At 35.8% G+C, this 14,032-nt stretch overlaps 1 protein-coding gene across 1 annotated transcript in view; it reads left to right on the forward strand.

Moving 5' to 3' along the window:
• The first annotated feature begins 2,530 nt into the window (after nt 1–2,530).
• PMP34 (Peroxisomal Membrane Protein 34) overlaps nt 2,531–14,032 on the forward strand; it is a 51,102-nt gene continuing 39,600 nt past the window's right edge. The window contains exon 1 of the mRNA XM_083127985.1: nt 2,531–2,696. The gene's annotated coding sequence lies outside the window, so the exon portion shown is untranslated. The remainder of the gene's footprint in view (nt 2,697–14,032) is intronic.

A 14,032-nucleotide genomic window follows, 5' to 3' on the forward strand; every position in this document is an offset into this window, starting at 1 on the left:
AAGTGTAAGAAAAGATAAAGGAAGTTTTGGTTGCTTGTATTGTTTCCATAGATTTTCTGTACTATAAAATTTAATTTTTAAATTTTAACATACACAAATGATAACATGTAATTAAACCAATATTAAATGGATTTAGCTTCAAAATATATTCCTTGTAAAGTGTATCAATAATTGCTATTTATCGTATGTGCTCAATTTCTATTTCAGCTTGTGTGTCTATTAAAAGTAAAATGTTATTACTAAAGCATACTTCGTAGTGAATATGAAAAGAGCAACGTTTTATCTATTATTATTATGTACAGTGGGATCCATGAGTATTACCGTGCAAATTGTCCATGACTATTTTCATTAATTTTTTTCTCTTACATCCTATGTGTTTTAAGCCATGGATTTTTATGTATGCAGGTGCAGAAGTTGTTAACAGCTTGTTTTGAGTTTTCTTTTAATTCTTGAAGCTCTTATTGGGTCAAATAAAGTGCATGAACATGGTGATGGACAATTTGCACGGTAATACTCATGGATCCCACTGTACGATCTTCTCTTCAGGAATTGTTGTAGTATTTATTGCTACAGTAGAATTATTTAGAATTCTCAGAGAGATTGTAAACGCAGTCCCGACGTAAAAACTAAAATCGTCTAATATATGTATATGCATTATGTGCGAAATTGTTCGTGTAATTTAAATATGTAATCCTCTCCGAGAAAGTTTAACAATGTTCATAATTATAACTATTGTTTAACTCGAGAAAGTATCCTGCAAAATATTTTGCTGTGTTTGTTTATATTTTATATTGAGAAGCAGAACGTTGTGTGTTGTGTACAAGTTAGCTAGCGATGTTAGTTGTGCTTTGAGCACCATGGTGTACCTTTATCCAATATGGTACACTCGGTGTTATGTTTAAATGTTTAGAACCGGACGTTTATTTGTAAATTGTATACTCTATTTTTATACGCTCTGCAAAAAAAGGAAGCGTTCTTTTGTATCAATTCATGTAAATTATGTTGTGGGATTGGGTGGGAGGGAAATTTGCAAGTGCTTGTTCAATGTAAATTTGGGGAAATATTATATTGTAAAAAAAAACTTTATACTGTTGACACATTGCGTTACATGTATGTACTGTATTTATTACCAGAAGTACGGCATCGTATTTTTGTGTGGAAGAATGTGTATGTGAATAAATAGTGTTGATACGTAATTGTGAGAAAATTAACATTGACAAGAACAAGTGAGAAAGAAATTAATCGTATGTGTAGATATTTCTTCTACTTTTATATTCTGATAATTTGAGTAAAATTACCTGTGACAATAACATTCATAAAAATGTCCAAGGTTTTGTTCATTTTAGAATTTGGATGTTTTGTAGTTTCATTATAATCGAAGAGATAAATCAACATTATTTTTAAGTCAGCTTTCTAGATGTTGTATGTAGGGTGAGTTGTATATAAGATCTGTTATAACATGTGTGTGTGTGATTTACTATTCTAATTTGAAAAGTAATTATACAGGACGAAGCTGTAAAATCGACGGATCATTCATTCTAAAATATTCATATGAAGACATTGGCGTACGTAGAGGGGGAGCTGATGTGACTACAACCCCCTCCGAAATTTTGAAAAATCAACATATTCAAATAAAAGCACCGAAGAAGTAGGGAAAACCCAGAGTGACAAATACATACCTCTCTTAAAATGACCCACGATTGCCATTTTTGAGAGTGGAAAGTTCTAAAAATACGAAATATCATACTGTGTATGCGACCCCCTCCCCCTGAAAAGCATCTATGTATTATCCACCTGTTCAATTCCAGCCCCTACCAAAAAAATCCTGGGTATGCCAGTGTATGAAGATATTAAAATAGCTTATTAATTTTTTTCGACATGAAAGAAAGTAGGTATAATTGAAGTACCTTGAATATATATCTTTCAACTTGTAATCCAAAGTCATTGGTATAGTTATTAGAATTTGCTAGTCTTCATGTAGACTGTTAATGTTAATTCCTAAAATGTTTGCTGTATTCTTTGTAAGACATAAAGACTCATATTTTTCTGTGTATAAATATTTGTGCAGTTTATAATGATGTTTGTTACTGTATTGCGAGATTATGTATAACAAATATAACCACATGTAGTGATATGTTGAATCATGGAAAGTAAACTATGAAATCGAATATAACTTATACCATTTTGTCTTCTTGTTTCTTTCATCCTCACGACGTTAAATACCATCAGCACTTACTCCTAATATAGGCTACATAAAACAATTTCAGACTCCTTTTCATTCAACAATGATTCACACAGAAACAATAACTGTTAATATTAAACATTATTGTTCTAATAAAATTGCAATACAAGAATACTGAAACATTTGGAAAACGCCAACTAAGAATGGAAATTACTTTCAAAGAACAAAAGCTTGTAAAAGAATTTGTTTTCTAAACAATACAATGAAACAACATTGCTTATAAGCAATTAATATACACATGGATAGAGTGTTAAAGAAATCTCGAATTAGCATAGGGGCAGTCTTCACCATGATTCAAGTTAAAACCAAATAATTCAATTCTGGATATAATGGAGGCAAACGTACACGCTCGTTTCTAGACATTTCGTGTTTTGTTGTGGACCATTTTACAATCAGGTTGTAATTGCAGAGTATATAAAGAGGGAAAAAAACCTTAAATATTTCCATTTCGCAAGTGAGTACAATCTATTTTAAATTAATTGATGCAAATAAGACACTGAGGTGAATTTGTTTGTCTCCTTTAATTTCAGTCAGGCTAAACGTGGCTGGACCTACATTTAAAGTGGAATCCGAAGAAACCAGAGATCGTACCCGACTCCTTGATTATAAGGCCTTATTAAATTGTGTTCATTCAAGGCAAATCTTGGTTGCATGATTTAAAGGAACTTTAAAATTCCATTATATGCACTTACAGTAACAAGACTGTTTAGTTTATACAATAAATATGAAGTAAAAATTTAAATTTTGAATATTTGAGGATAAAATTACATTTAACTTAAACGGGTAGGTCATGAATAAGAATAAATATTACTAAATTCTATACTATTTTAAAACCTATTTTCAATAACTTTGTTTGAACATTTGTTTCATTGTTATTGTTGGTAGAATATTACAAGGAAAAGAATCGGACGTTACAACGAAAGCTCTGTTTATTACGAGTACAAAGAGACGAAATCTTACAATCCTTCACACACCGACAGCGCCACTGCGGATTTCATTTGTTTCGGGAACCATAGGAAAGTTGACTTTCCATACCACGACTTGAACTGCCTGTAACATTACTGAAAACTAAAGGTTAAAAATACGTAGTTAGTCGGCTAATAGTCAAGTAAAAATAATGTTATCTGGGGAACCAATTGCAGATGAAACTAAGCCATCTTACTCAGTAGAAAAAAATTCAACGAGTCCGATTCTGAAGTCTACCACTTCAAAAATGAACCTTTGAACAAAACATCATATCCTTAGCCTAATATTTTGCAAATGGTGCCTTGCACAGAGAAACTGAAAATAACCCAAATGAAAGAACACAAAATTCAAAATTTGGTAATTGATGGTTTCCACATATTTTTCATGAATATTTATCGAATTCGAAAGTTTCAATTATTTAGTTTTAGTTTTTAGATATTGTAAAAGAATATTTGCAGATAAGATATGGAAAACAATACTATACATCCTAAAGCTACCGAAAAAGAATTGTAGAACATGATTTTCTATATAGAAAAGTTTTTGTTTCATGTCTGTTGTGTGAGGAGTTCATGACATGTAATTTTGAATGAAAAACATATTCATTGTCATTTCCGTTATAGTAGGATATTTTATGGAAAAATCGTTGCACACCGAATTAAAGCACCAAACTATGAAAATTTATATCACTCATATGTTTGCCATGATCAGCAGCCATCTTGCAGCACAATATTCCCAAAACCAACTTTGTAAGTGTATAATATTGTTTAATAACGTCGATAAAGATTTCTTTGAACTAAATTTCTGAGTGAAAGTATTAGGGGGGCAATTGCCAAAGTTGTTAAAGGTCCGGGAATTTTAAATAAATTAGATTCCGGTCCAGGAGAGAAAATCAGGAAGCGTAAATGGGTTCTGGACAGTAAAGAACCTTTTTATGTTTAATGTACGTATTTCAATTCGGTCCATGAACCTCTTTTTTCAGGTCCAGGAATCTTTCTTCCGAATGTATTTAAATACGGTCCAGGATCCTTTTTTGCGGATCAATTTGAATCCGGTCCAAGTCCTGTATTTAAATGAAACAATACATAGCTTGGACAGAATTTCAATTGTGCGAGAAAAAATTTCCGGTCCTGTTAAGGAATCCAACAGAACCTATTAGAATGTATGGGTTCCTGGATCTTTACCAATCCCAGCAAATTAGCCAAAAGTGGCAAAAAAAACAAAGTAAAATAAAACAATTCAATCAATCGTCCGGGAGAGAAAATCTGCACAACAGACCACTCTATGAGAATATGTAATGCACGTGCCGCAATTTTGAAAAATAAACGTAAATTACGGCTTTCGGAAATTTTGCGTAAGTACGGAAAAATTCGAACTTTTGGCCTTTCCCCCGTTTCCTCCCTGGACCCTTAATTGTCGGATGTTACTTAAAATGTGATTTTTACTCATTCTTACAATTCGGATTATTTTTTTTAAAACGATTCAGTGGTTAAGCATTTATAGCTTTTTATTTTCAATTCATCCCATAGTAAAAAAAGGGAAACAAAGGGCTCTTTCAAATGGCGCTTCTTAATAATAATAAAATTGGATATATTGTTTTGTAATTCGGTATACTAATGAACAAAAAGACAGAACTGAAACATAGTTTATTGCGCCAGGAAATGGCGCTTAAATTGCTGCCGTGCGCTACCACGTGGTCCGGGCAAATTTCCACAATCGGGTCTTTGCCCCGGCGTCCCCCCTGGATCCAGAATTGTCGGACGATGCTTAAAATGTTTCTTTTTACTCATTATTCCTTGTAGAAATTAAAACAAATAAGTACAGCCCGTAAGGGCCTTGGCCTATCTCCCGACTGCCAGTCTCCTTCCCACAATCCTACCTAGAGGTGTGGAGATCTTCAAGCAGTAATGGGTTGATGTGGGGTCAGCACGTCGAACCCCCAGCCGTTATAGGATATATCCGTGACTACGTTACGCTACTCGCTCGTAGCTCCCCAATTGACTCACGCTGGTCCTATACACAGGCCGAGAACCCAGAGATTGAACCCAGGCGGACTCGATCTCATGCTGTCCCGCAGTCAGAGCCCAAAGCACAGCGTCTCAGACCGCACGGCCAGGGAGGACGACGCTTATTGAATTTAAATTTTGCAAAAAGATGCAGTAGATTAGAAGTTAGAGTCATTTTTATAAATCTATCCCATAATAATACGGGGCTAACAAAGGGTAAATATGGACTTTTTCAAACTTCGCTTGTTAATAACAGTAACAATGGATATATTGTTATGTAATTCGAGTATGTCATGCCTTCATATGCAACTAAAGAAATGGCACGTTAATTCCTGCCGTGCGCTGCTCGCCGAAATATCCATCATCAACGGAAATACATGGCATTGTTTCAAAATCGGCCATCCGTGGGCTAAACATTACAATGTTCACATGAAATAATTTTTGAAGATCTGGCTATCAATTTAAAGGCTTAACTTCCTTATTTTCCAAGCATATGTAATACTCCATACCTCAAATTAAAGTTTATGTAATACTACAGGGTGTTCACACGAAACCTCCCTGATTTCAAATTATAATTGTGAGGAAACTATTCGACATAGAGCCTTGCTGTTTTCGACATCATGTAAAGCAACTCAATAAGAAACGAAATCGCCAATTTCAGTCCAAAGACATTTCGGACGTGCGTTTGAACGGGAGTCATCAGACGTAAAGACAATTAAGGCTTGATGTGACAGGTTCCTTAGACACCTGACATGCTACTGTGAACATGAGTCGAGGTCTAGTGTCCGCTAGACATTTCGAGGGTTACGAAAGGAGCGCACGTAGAAGTGAGAGAAAAAGAAAAATTGAGTTGCCTGACATGATGCCGCAAGCCAGAAGGCTCTATATCGAATAGTTTCCTCACAATTATAATTTGAAATCAGGGAGGTTTTATGTGGACGCCCTGTTTTTACAAATTTATTGAAGATAATTTTCGATATAACGATTGGATTTAGATTGATCGACTAATTGATTCGTTTTATTTTGCTTCGCTTTTCTGCTACTTGTATCTAATCGCAAAGATGAGGATGAGTGATAATAACATGAAATGGATGAAAGGACAAACACAAACACACGACGGCAGCACAAGGATTATCCCACAGTATATGTTTATGTGTGATAATACTGGCCATGAGTCCAGACGCCAGAGCTTCGCTAGTCAGCAATATGCAGTCCAGGGTGTACTAGTGGAAGGGAGGTTGACATTTGGGTGTCTTTGGAAAGGATCACCCCTTACACCCCAATGCAATATAGAGTAAATATCATTAATTTATTTTAATTTCACCCTTTAGATTCAAAAACACAAATCAGTATTTAAATCTTTACATGTTTTCCTAATATATTTATAAACCTTTTTATCTTCACACCAAACCCAAAACTTTTTAAAGGAAAATAAGTATTTTCAAGGCAATGGAAGTTCCAAGCTACTATAATAATAATAATAATAATAATAATAATAATAATAATAATAAAATGGTCTTTATTAGAGCGGGCGCGTTTCGGCCTCGAGGGCCGCTCTTACAACAAACCCTTGTCTGGGTGTTTAATAGAAATTAAAGTCAAAGAAAAGTACAAATGGAATATATGAACATATCCTGATTACATGTAAGATGGATGAACATTGATTACATTACAAAAATACAAATTGAATAAAAATAAGACAGAAAAAAAGTATTATATATATAAATTAATGGGCATGCATAATACAAAATACAAAAATGCAACTTCAATAAAAATAAAAAATAAAAAAGGGTTATATGTATAAACTAATGGACATGTTCGTCGCTTTCATCTTTAGTGCATATACATGTATAAAGTCAGCTGGAACAATGAATGAAACAGCAATAGCAATAATAATAATAATAATAATAATAAATTTAAAAGACAAAAGAAAAATTATGAAATTTAGAATGCTAATAGTTATAACAAGTTAAATGAACAGAGTTGCCAATTATTAAAATGGATCTGTATATATTTATAACAGAAAAGTTGCTCGTGATTATGAGCTTAGCTGCCTTGCTAGTAGATGATTTTTTACTTTCTTTTTAAACTTCTTATGACACTGGATGGATGTTAGAGAGGTTGGAAGGGAATCCCATTCTTTGGTGGCAGACACGGTGTACGATCTTCCGTAGGTTGTTGTATTATGAACTGGGACTGACAATACATTTTTCCGTCGCGTTACATGTTGATGCCTGCTCGAATTTGTATTCAGTTGCTCAAAAAGATATCCAGGTTGTTTTCTGCTTAGTACTTTATGTGTTAAAGTTAGTAACTGATATTTAGCGAAATTCTTTGTGTTAAGCCAATTCAAACGGTGTAAGTATTTTGAAATGTGGTCGCTTTTTTAGAGCTTGTATATGAATCTCATGCATGCATTCTGTAGTTTTTGTAGTTTATTAGATATGGAGCTGCTTGCATTGAAAGCAACTATGGCTCCATAGATTAACCGTGATAATACTAGGTTTTCGCACAATTTTTTCTTAACCTCAGTGCCTACAATATTCTTTAAGTGGTACAAGGCTCGAAGAGATTTGTTGGCTTTCTTTTTCTGCGTTGAGATATGATCTGACCATTCTATGTGGGAATCCACGACAAAGCCTAGGTTATTAACGATCTTTTCTAAAGTTTATGTGTAGTTATTCAATTTAGGAAGTATCATGTGATCTGTGCTTTCGCTTAGCTTTTTCACAATAAATTTGGATCAGTTGGGTTTAATTTTAACAGGTTAAATTGTGCCCAGTTACTAATGACGTCGAGGTCTTTTTGTAGTTGGTATATCGTACTTGAGTATTTTTTTTTCCTCCTGTATGTATGTAAATCTAAGTATCATCAGCATATCGTCGAGGGTGCATTATTTCCTACCTAAGTGGACTATCCCACTTCGTTCTCTAGCAAATTTATTGTTATTAACACTCGACATACTTTATACACTAGTCGTGTTGTCTCTATGTTGCTGCAGAATAAATTGCTCAAAATGCAGCCAGTGCTGTCATTCCAAAGACACCGGCCAGGTAACTAATAAGATGTCGGACCTCCTTTCGCTATTATTACAGCATTACTCTTCGGGGCAGGCTTTCCACTAAGTTCTGGTATATTGCTAGTGGATTTTTTCTTCCATTAGTCCTGTAGCCTCGTGGTGGTTTTCGGGCGAGTGAGTCTGGCACGCAACCGACGCTCCAGTTCGTCCCAAAGATGTTCTGTGGGGTTCCAGTCGGGGCTTTGAGCGGGCCAGCTAAGCACATCCACCTGACTGTCCTCAAACCACGATGCAATGGACCCTGCTTTTTATATATATAATCGTGCTGATAGATAAAACTAAAACTAAAACATTTCAAACTGTTGCCAGTGTGTAGGCAGCATGGTATTTTCTTATATGTCTTCATAAACACCACTGTTCATGTTGCAATTGACCAAAACTAATGGCACGAGCCCAAACCAGTAAAAACAGTCCCAGACCATGACACTACCGCCACGGTCACTTGCGTGTCCGGTGACTTTTGGCTATATAGTGTATATATACATTAAATTCATACATTTATTCATAATCCTTACACTGAAACCTGATGAAGAAGATCCCAGGCTTATTTCTGCTCGTTTCAGTGTGTCCGATATTGTGGAAGTCTAATTTCTTCTCAACAGGTCTGGAAGTGAAAATCGGCTTCCTGGAATGGATTGCGTGCTTCTGATATTACCTGAACTGCAGCTTTTTTTGTAAAGTGCTGAAGATGTTTTATGTTCTTCCTGTGACATAAGTTGTTCGTGTTGAAGAGTTTTCTCTTAGATGGAGCGAATAAAATCTAAATTGCGATCAACAACCTCAGATACCCGTTTAAATTATATCTGATGTTGCCTTACGTTGAACAAAATCTTGCCGCGCAGGGTTAAAGATGTTTAAAACTGAAGTGTAGGATATTTTCGTTAGACTGGAGGAGTTCATTTTAATGTTAAACGAACAGTGTCTACGCTATCAAATACTTGTAAATATATGTGTAAATAAGTGTGTGCGCCTTTAATTTGAAAGGGTGTGCGTGAGTATAGTGAAAGTTTTAGTTTAAGAAGAGTCATGAACTTCGTTTAGATTCGGCTTTCCTATATAATTAGGCCTAAAATTACACTACTTGGTTTTTCGGTGGGCCTGGATACACTACATAAATTATACGCCCTCAGTGGCAGCGATTAGCGAGGGCGAGAGGAGGCAGTTGCCTCACCTCCTACTCTTTTGCCAGTTTTGGCCCTGCAGTAGAGCATCTTAATGCTAAGCCTTGTCTACCAAGAGAAAGTAAACTATCCTTGCCAACCCCACCCAGTTTTGGCACACAATCACTATACGCCCCTGCTTTATACATATCAATACAATAGAACAGTGTGGTGCAATAAGATTTTTCTTTCCAACATGCTTATGGTTGGTATATAAAAAAACGAGCATGGCCGTGTTAAGTACTTGTAAGAGGAGATAAATTAGTTGAAATAATGTATGGTAGCAGTGGCATAACTGCCGCCCCCGCAACCCCCGCAATGCGGGGTGGTCCCGAGGTATAGGGGCCCCGCAATGTGCTCCTTAAATTTTATATAATAGCAGAAATTTCACAGTTAGTGTCGCTCACAATAGAAAAAAAAGATTGATTTGCGAAACAGAAATCTGGTTCCCAGTAACATCATGTGACAACGTCTGCGATAATAAGCAGTGGTGCATTATCTCAGCAGAACGGCCCCGGGTAATTTGTCATATGGGTTCCCTCCGAAATGCAGAATTAACTTATTTTCTCCACAGATAGTAATCGATAGGGAAATATCCCTCATCTCATACCGTTATAGCTACGCAGTTTGTCGAAAACGTATAGTGTAGTGAGATTCAGTTGCTCAACCAGTCGATTCCTTATTGCTACACAATAAACATCAAACTTGGTAATACATGACCTTTTACTGCTAATATTTGTGTTGCACGTGATATTTAAAATGTAACTTCACATTAAATATTTTCAAGGGGGCCCCAATCCTTTTCATATTGAAATACTAGTTGAAATGAATTTCCCGCATTGTCTAGCTACACTTGTTACGTTTTACTTCAAAGGGGCCCAAAAACCCAGTAGGAGGTGGGGTCCAGGGGCAATCTGTAGAAAAAATTAAATGCATATTTTTACTAGATACTTAAAAAATTGACATTTTAGGGAAACTTGCAAACTTGAAATGCATAATTGCAAATTCAATGAAATTGCAAGAAACTGTTGATATAATGCATTTGATCAAATTCCAGAAGTTTGGCGTGTGTACCTGAAACATGGTTCCAGATATTAATTATTCTTTCGCACTCCTAATATGGTAAACGGGTGCATGACGTATTATGCACTGATGATCTATTAACAAAAGGGTTATTGTTTCTTTAAAAAGTTTTTAAGAAATATATGGTTTATCGAAAAGAAGTGGCAGCGTTAAAATTATGAATAAAGATATTGAGGTCCAACCTTCCAGCGTTGCCGCTTCGCTGCGAGAATCGCGAAAGTTCGTTCCTTCGAGCCGATCCAAAGTATTGTCGCAGTGTAAAATAATGAATTAAATATTTCTCATATTGGAAATGGAGTACTGCTGTACTGCAGTTTTTCTTTTCATTTTTTTCTAGCTTTTATCTTCATATGAACGTCTTCTTTTTCGAAACCCGGCGAAGGTACATAGTGGTTCTGATCCCACTTTAAACTGTAAGTCCAGTCCCGATTAGCCTACCTGTGCATAAAGTGGACTTAAGGAGAGAAAACAACTCAACTCTGCTTTATATGAACATTATTTTCCCAGTATTATTTTATGTCGCATATTTAAACACATATATTGAGTGTAACGATGTTCGATGAGGACTATTTGAATGAAGTCGATGAGAGATCATCTTGTATACAATAATAACGCACCTGCTATGTACAGCGATTTCATAACAAAGGGAAACAGAGAGAGGTGCGTACCAGCAATAGCAAAGCATAAAAATTTAAATTTAAAAAATTGCGCATTTGAAGCCTTCACGCCAACTAACATTTTAAAATATATTTCGAGCAAAGACGCATGTAAATTGTATTTATCTTGCAAAATTAACTTAATCATCGTGTCGAGTAGTGGTGGGGGTTTCAACATTTAACGTGTTGCTATACATGCCACCTGAAATATTGATTTCATGTTAAGGTTTGTTTCACAGCTGCAACTCTTGTAATAAGCAGGGAATTGCGGGTTCATTGAGAGAGACAGAAGGATCAAAAATATTAATAAATTTTCAATATACTATATAATGAGTGAAAGGTAAAAGTATAAAATGCTGTTCATAATAGATTCTGTTGAACTGGATAACTAAAATAAAAGAAGTGTATCTCGCCCAATAAAATATTGCGATGCAAGATTTTGTTGTTCCCTTCTTCTTTGCATACCTTTTTCACTGTGCTGACGTAACCCACAAACACTCCGCCGTGCACTTGACACCTTGGTTTATGTCGTGAGATGCGCCCATTCGTTTGTCCTGGTCGAAATTTCTCTTGGCACTGACTATAATTTCTTTTGCACCACTATGATATTACCGTCTTGCCTTTTTCATGCAACAAGAAAATCACTTCACAGAACCGCCATCCCTCAGCGTACGAACAAACACGCGAACTTGTGAGATAGAATGCACGTAAGAATTATTATGGCTATGTGGGAGTTCAGGCAATAATTCATGGCAGGAATGTAAACACAGAAGTGACAAAAGAAAATTTCGGCATCTCTACAATGCTTTCTTTTGCGCAACACATTGCTTCGGCTCATTTCCCGTGTCAAAGCCAAAGTGGACACGGAGTTTAAAGGGCAATCTTGGTAAGAGAGCTCAAGCGCTCTACGTGCGTTCTTAGCAACGATGTGAATTTCGCGGAAACCAATTGCCAAGAAAAACAATTATCTCTGTTGTTTTCAATTCGCACAGTGTGCAAAAATGAGATATGGAAATTTGATTTTTATTCCACGGCCATCATTTTGATATGCATTTCATGACCATTGGGCTGACCATTACCGATTGCAACATCATAATTAATCATTAATTGCGGCTGTTCCATAGATGATAGTACCATTATATTTGGCTGATATATTTCCACATAAACAAGCTTCAACCACAAAAAAATCATATTTTTACGGCGGTTTTACAGGAAGCTACACTTCGACTTATGTAAATAAAAAACACCAAAAAACTACACTTTTACGAACATTTTTGTCTGAATAGAAAACAGACAGAGTTAAAATCACTTTGTCTTGCTTTTGTCTAAAAGCAGACACTTGTAGCTTTCCAATGAGGTATATTTGACATTTTTCCTCCCACAGAGTACAATTTTACAAGCACGCAAACCGGGGGCTCAATATTTTTGTCACGGACAGTAGTCCCAAAAGTGGGCCTAGAAGTTGCGAGACGTGAAACAGAACATATTATTTTTCATTAACAGCCATTCTTTTCCATACATTTGCACACAAATAGCCATTCACTACCCATGATAAAAAGTGCAATATTGTGTAAAAAAAAATAAGTATTACCAAAATTATTAAAATGAAAGTAAAGCTGTATGGAATTGTCATGTATTATTCTTTAACGCACCAACTCACAACAATAAAGCATTGAAATTATGAAAATTGCAAGTTACGCAAAAATACTATGCAAATTTTAGAGATTCCAATATATTTCTTCTTGTGACGGTACTGTTTTCTAAATCCTGGTTTTTAATGTGTTGGTTAGTCACCTTTCGTGTTCAGACATAAATTTTCAGGTTATAATCAAAGTATAGCATACAATTTAATATTAGTAACAGTACGTCTAGAATCGAATTCCGCATATATTTAAATGGGAGAACAGTTGCATGTCTGAAGCACAAGGACACAAATATTGTGCTGCCACATACAATTAGTTTTGCTGACCAACAGCAAATCAGTCAATCCCTCTGTAGTAGTTACTCTAAGCAGTTGACAAAAATAAATAAATACATAATAATAGCTAATAATAATAATAGCATTGCTTGGGCGCTCTTCATCCCTTCTATTAGCCCAGTGAAGTTCACTGCACTTTTATGCAGCTGTAGTGTAGGTGCATTCCAGTGTCAGGTTAGGACAAAGAAATCGTTTACAACCACGTAGGCGCTGTACACAAGAATAACGGTGTTCAAGTTAAGAAGATTCAGCCATGGCCGTAACTTGGGATATAATTTAATCGAACTTGGGGCTTAACTTTAAGGAGCAGAATCGAAAAGCTTTCCATCCCATAAGTAAAGCGTCCGTGATTATTTGCTAAATAACTGTTACATTTGTGACATCTCAATCATTAGTATTACTCTTTATTTCTTTGCACCTTATGTCTCAGGAACTTCTTAAAAGTACCATTAACTTATAAATTTTAATAAACCTGAAATTTTGTGGAGGCAAGTGCCCCCCGACCCCCACCAAGTTACTCCTATAGATTCAACAAATTCCTACCTGCTGCTTTCCACATTCATTCGATTGGCTAGCAGCACTCATCACGTGAACATACACCACACTGAAGCCGTGTACATCGCTCCAGAACGTAGTGCAAACGGTACAGACATGAAATAGATCACGTGACAACAAAGCAACTAAATATAAGACTCAGTGTTGCTTTCTGTAACAAACAATACACAGTGGCGGCGATTGGGTTCCAAAACTGGGAGGGGGGGCAAGGACAGTCTACTTTCCCTTGGTAGATAAGGTATAGCATACAGCTCTGGCGCCAGGATTTATCATCTAGAGGTGCTGAGGGGGTGCGATATTGAAAATATAG

Source organism: Lepisma saccharinum, chromosome 9 (genome assembly GCF_977018435.1).
Source record: "Lepisma saccharinum chromosome 9, izLepSacc3.1, whole genome shotgun sequence".
In the NCBI taxonomy this organism is placed as follows: Eukaryota; Metazoa; Arthropoda; class Insecta; order Zygentoma; family Lepismatidae; genus Lepisma; species Lepisma saccharinum.